This window comes from Motacilla alba, chromosome 11 (genome assembly GCF_015832195.1).
Source record: "Motacilla alba alba isolate MOTALB_02 chromosome 11, Motacilla_alba_V1.0_pri, whole genome shotgun sequence".
Lineage (NCBI taxonomy): Eukaryota > Metazoa > Chordata > Aves > Passeriformes > Motacillidae > Motacilla > Motacilla alba.
In genome coordinates, this window is record NC_052026.1 from 8,410,119 (window position 1) to 8,416,118 (window position 6,000).

General features: G+C 46.4%; 1 protein-coding gene across 10 annotated transcripts in view; it reads right to left on the bottom strand.

The window, feature by feature from the left end:
* Positions 1 to 6,000, bottom strand: part of ZNF423 (zinc finger protein 423) — a 281,287-nt gene that overhangs the window by 130,849 nt on the left and 144,438 nt on the right. The window contains exons 1-2 of one of the 10 annotated variants that reach the window (XM_038148037.1): positions 2,727 to 3,174; positions 1,955 to 2,031 (exon numbers count right to left, since the gene is read on the bottom strand). The exons of 8 other annotated variants lie outside the window; for them this stretch is intronic. The gene's annotated coding sequence lies outside the window, so the exon portion shown is untranslated. Of the gene's footprint in view, positions 1 to 534; positions 1,276 to 1,954; positions 2,032 to 2,726; positions 3,175 to 6,000 lie in introns of those variants that run through there. One more of the 10 variants, XM_038148035.1, reaches the window with a different exon arrangement.

The window sequence follows — 6,000 nt, forward strand, 5'->3', positions numbered from 1 at the left end:
GTGAATTTCCTCCTTATTCTCCAAGGCAGATATAGTGTTCTTGCTGTGACTTGAGTGAAGCTCTGTGAATTATATGGCAAGAACAACCCCATTGTCAGAGCACTCACCTGAAAATCATGCTAATACCTTAGTGACACTTTGGTAATAGGTGTAACACACACCCAGGAATGGAAAAAGACCTGGGCTGCATGGCCTGTAGGGAAAAGGTAGGGAAAAGGAAATGATCCAGGAGTTGTTTCACTCACAAAATGTCCCAAGTTCTTAACAAAGGGATAGAAACCATTTTGGTGATGCTTCCCTCTCCATTCTTCCCTTTTCTGCTCCCTCCATGCTGACATTTCCCCTCTTGCTGCCACCTCCCCAGCAGCTGCTACCCGGTTACTACGTTCCTACCTTCACTGCTTTGAGAATTCACCCAAAATGTGTCCTGTATCTCCCACTGCACATTTAAAAGCTAGGATGTGGCAAAACAAGCACACAAGTCTGCTTCCCAGCAAACTACTGAGAAGGTGTCTTTAAGGTATCTTAACTCACCCTGGTATTTGCGGGCTGTCCCACAGCCTCCTTCCCTCCGTGTCCTCAGAGGTACCGGCCCGGCTGTGTCCCTGACACGGTGCCAGCCACCTGCTTCCCACCACCGCCAGCACTGACTCCGGCCTCACCTTCCCCTTCACCACCTGCTGCAGCCCCCGGCCCCTCTGCACCCCAGGGACACGCGGGTGGGGCAGGAGAGCAGGTCCCAGCTCAGCATGGGGAGCGCAGCGCGTCCGTCCCGCTGCGGTGGCTCGGCTGTGCCTGTGCCCCACACACCGCGCTGGAGGTGACACAACACAGGAAAACCTTCAGCCACCAGTGCGCCTCGGCCCGGGAGAGCACAGCCAGCCCTGCTCTTTGTTTCGGTTTTAGGTTCAAACCTGCCCCCTTTTCATTTCAGGAGCTGGTTCACGAGAGGCCAGCTCCTCCAGCTGCCTGTGACTGCCAGTGCCCTACAGACTGGCTCACACTCCAAAACTCAGTACTGCATCAGCACAGGGGAAATTTTTTTAATCTCTCCAGCAGAAGCTGGTTTTGTCCTTTCCCCACACCCCTCCCAGGCAGGTCTGGTGGCTCAGCCCAGAGAGTGCTCAACGCCAGCACAGGCTGGCAGCAATGGGCCTTAGCATAGAGGAGCACAGAGGTGGGCAGGTGCTGAGTGGGTGCACCTTATCTCCATGAATTTTACTCACTTTTATCTATCCAAATGACCTCACGGTACTTTTGCTTTGGCAGTTGTTCTCCACATTGCTGTCAGCACTTCTGAGATCCACAAGCTGAGCACACTGGCCAGGCTGGGAGGAGGATGAAAGGGGTGCTACCAAGTACTGGTCTAGTCTAAAAACATCTGACTGTATTTAAGGTAGACAAGGACAGCATCACCTGCCAGTCATACCACAGTGGCTAAAGAGACAAGACCACATTACAATTGTGGGTTTAATTACACTGAAACCTGAAATGTCAAAGAGGGGAGGTTGGCAACAGTAACCCAGTAGGCTCTCAAGCCTATAACAAAAAAAGAAAAAAAACTCTTTTTTTTCTCCATACAAGGAGTCTCTAATCTGAGCCATAGTTGATCAGCAGTGGTTGTGCTGGCATTATGCCAAAGTTTTTACATGGTTCCTTCAAGAAAGTCATCTTTCTTCACAGCTGACTTGTCCCTTTCATAACCAGTGGTCATGACAAGGCAGATTACCAGCTCTTTCAGCAGAGGAGACCTATTAGTCTGTTTGATAGGATATCAGGATACCCTGCTCCTGCCCGAACAGACAGCAAATGTTCCACCCTTTCACTAGTTGGGGAGAAATCCCATGAAACTGGCCCACACATAAAGAAATCTTTTGTTGCTATTCTGAGGAAAACATGACAGAGCTCTAGTGAAAATCCCAACTTCATGATTAGATAAACCACAGTGTCTTACCTCAATAAGGCCCATTCATTTTCCTAGCACATCCATCCATACATACACTTGTTCCAGGATGGGATCCAACAAGATCACTGCAAAAGTGGGTTGGTTAATTTTTATTTCCCAGGTTAGGGTTGGGTGTCTTTTTTTCCTAGCCAATGTTTGATCTCTCTGGCACTACAATACCGCTTGCCTGCCTACCCTACACAGTGCCTATATGGGAAGAAGAATACACTGTTAGAGCTTTCAAGGTTCATTAAAGATACACAATACGCTAATACACTCTGTTAAGTCTTAGAGAATGATTTTTAAAACAAGCAAAGAAATGTCCTCCACTAAAGAAAGAAAACTCTAATGTGTGGAAAAAATACCAGTTTAGGTCTGTGGTGTCGTGGTCCACAGGGGAGGCTTTTCCACCTTCAATACTAATTATGTGCTGGGCAAGATACAGCACTATACATTAAGCACTATACCTGATCAGGCAGAAGACTTTTTTAAATGGTTTACTAGCTATTAGGTATCCTGCACTCCACACACTGTGCTGACATAAGATTTTACTGCTTGCAGATGCAATTGCCAAAGACTAAAAGGTTTTATTTTTTCAAACCACACAAACTATATAACTATTCCTGAACACTGTACTGGGGGGAATCCCCTTAAAAGAGAAGAAAAATTTCTGGCTGGCAAGTTGCTAGTGAAAAAGATCCAAACTGGCTAAACTAAACCTTCAAAGCAGCCAATACAAAAAATACAAATGGCATCAATCTCTGTCTTCCTCTACATTTACCTTGAGCTGTGGGGTATGGTGTTGTGGTGGGGAGCAGGAGAGAACGAAGGACGACAGAAATGCCCAACGTGTGGACACTGCACAACTCAGTCCCTTGATAACTCCCTTCTCTGGTGTCACTATCTGCTGGCTTTGTGGGCAAAACTGACTGCTCGTCCCCGGTAGCCAGCACACACAGCCTGGCGACCTGAAAAAGCCATCGATTTTCCCTGTCCTGAAGAGCACGCTCTGCTGAGCTTGGAGCCGTGTGCTCGTAACTTTAAGGGGGTGTGTTTTGTTTAATTGTGCCTTTTCTTGGCCTGAATTTCCCCCAAAAAGCTGAAGAGGGCATGTGCTTATTATCTTTTAGTGCAGCATGTGCTCGGTGCAACCTGAGCTCTTCGGATACTTCGGTCTGAAAATTAGAAAAAAAAAAAATTAATTGCGAGGAAAAAACAAGGCTGCTCTGCGACTTTGATTCAATCAATTACCATTATCTTCCAGCGCAGCCCTCCCCGCCGCCCCCGGACCAGTTGTGTTTAAGTTTCTTTGCCAGTCGCGGCCCCGCAGCGCGCTGGCGGAGCGGCGCTGCCGGCTGGCTCCCGCGCGGGGCTCTTATCAGCCGCTCCCAGTCAGCGGCGGCCCCGCACAGCTGGCAGGGACCCCCTCCGTCCCCCGCGTTATCTGCCGGCGCAGCCCCGGCCGGGCGGGGAGGGGCCCGCGGCCGCCCCCGGCCTCCCCGCCGCCCCCGGCCGGGCCGGGCTCTGCCGCCGGCCGCCCCGCTCCCGCCGAGCCTCCTCCGGCGAGCCCGAGCCGTCTGAAGAGAGGCAGGAACAAAACCGCAAATTTAGATTAATAAAGCATTTGTTGATTCTACAGAAACTTAGCAGGCCCCTAAGAAATCCACCAGAGACCTGTGCAGCTCCAGTAATTTTCTGTTATATTATCTTTCTTGTAAAATACTTCCCCAGACAGAGCCCCCAAAGGGGCTCAAATATCACTGTGACTAACCGAAATCAATGTGCACTCACCTATTGACATTTTTACATAGTTTTTGGATTTAGTATCCGGCCCAAAACACAATCAAATCTTCTGCCAAGGAAATAACAGGCACTTAGCTAGTCAGCTATTAGTGTTACAAAGGAAAAAATGTGGGCACCCAAGGGAGATGGGAGAGACGGCATTGACGTCAGGGGTAATTGGGTGTCTGAGAGAAATTGCCAACGGCTGGCCAAAACCCCCAGAGGCCCACACAAAGCCGAGCTGCAACTCTAATAAAGGAAAGTAAATTCTAGAAAGGGGCTTTGCTGCAAAGAAGCCTAGCAGGAACCAAAAATATCTCCCACATACACAAACACATACACACAAATAAAAAAAAATACAAAATACGTTTAGGAGCTCTCTTTCGCACATCTGGTTTAAGCTAAAGTGCTTTCTACTTTTTTCTTTCTTTTTTTTTTTTCCAGGACCACATGGATTTTTATGTTGTACCGTATGTTCAACATCTATTTTTATAAACAGAATTCAGGGCTTTAAAGAAACTTATTTTTAATCATGTGGCTTTAAACTGCAATCTCTCTGGCACCCACTCTGGCACCATTAAAAACAGTTTGGTCCTTTCTTTAAAAATCCCTGAACTTCCAAGAAGAATGACAAGTACAGTGGAGCCATTGGAGGGCCATGGCTAAGGAGCTGTCCGACTGGTAAATCTGTATTTGCACACCCAACACCTCTCCATCACCTGTACCTAGCTGTGTGTTTCATTGACAAAACTCCCTACCCACTCCCTCCTCCCCTAATGCAGGAAACCTGAGAGAAAAGATTTCCGATCAGACATCCTGGGCAGAGTTTAGGGAGGGCCTGGAGGCTGTAGCCCATTCTTTCCATTCATCCAGATCCCTGTCATATCAATATAGACCCACTGTCTTCCTAACACTCCACCACAGATGAAGAATAAAGTGGATTTGGTCACTTCTTACTAAGACCAATGTGTCTTCATCCCCCTTCTCCTCCCCCCAGACTTCTATTGTATGCCTCACACAGTAAGACCCAAACATCTCCTCACTAAATGCGTTGTAAAACTCAGATTGGTATTTCCCAGCATGATAAACTGCTTTGTGTCTTCTACACTAAATGCAAAAATGCTTTTTTAATAGGTAATTTAGAGTTTCAGCAAAGTTTCAAGAGTAACAAGACGATCAAGAACTTAATAGGTTCAAACCTGCTATTACACCGAGCTGTGTCCCCATCATAACTATCATCATCTGGAATCTACGGGGGTCCCTGTAAGCCCATCAAGTGAGTGTTAACAATTTCACTTACAAGCTGCCCTCCACCCAACCAAAGAGCAGAGGAGGTAGAATCAGGTTAGAAAGAGGCTGAGGTACAAACAAAATGGCCACACACAAAGCACAAAGGGCTCCTTAAGCACCACAGCACCGAGGGCATAAAGAACTCTTTAACAATACACATATAAAATAGAGCTAAGTTTGAAAAGATCAGAAGTGCTTGATCGTAAAATTGCATTGCAGAGAACAAAATGATTATTGCTCTCAGAGAAGGAAGAGGGCTATTAACACAAAGAAACTCTCTAAGAAATGTAAATACAAAAACCTACACAGAAAGCAGATGCAAACAAAAAAAGTCCCAGACCTTGGGATGTAAAGGTGAAATTTCTTCATCTCTTGCTGTTGAGCCCAAGCCTTGCAGAGGATGCCATTCATATGGAAGAGGGTCTGGAAAGGGGAACGTGGGCCAGAAGGGCAAAAGGGGAGTGGTGTGGGGGGAGAGCATCTCCACTACCTCCATTATTTCTTGATGGCAAATCCACAACCATTGCTCAGGCCTCCAAGTGTCAGATAGGAGAGGCAGGCATTCTTCCCCCTTCACTTTCCACAGTGCTTACAGTTCACCAGAGAAAAGGCAATTAAAACCACTGGACTGACTCAGTAATATCATGTCCCTGACAGCACCATCAGAAACACTCAGCAAGTAGTTTCTATCCTGAAGTTCACATACTTAACAGTTTTATTGTGCAAATATTGCAATGAGAGCTTTTTTCAGAGTTCTACCTTAATTTTTAAGAAAATATAGGAACACATCCTGTAGCAAAGTAAGTACAGGAGCATGACATATGAATTAAATTATTCACACCAAAGCACAAAAAAGCAGCCTCTCCTTTATGCTCAATTAAAGCAGTATATGAGTAATAAATGCAAAATGCCATAATATTAAATATTTGTATCTAGATAATCTTACAAAGCCTCCTACTGCTGCCTCAAATCTAATACACTCT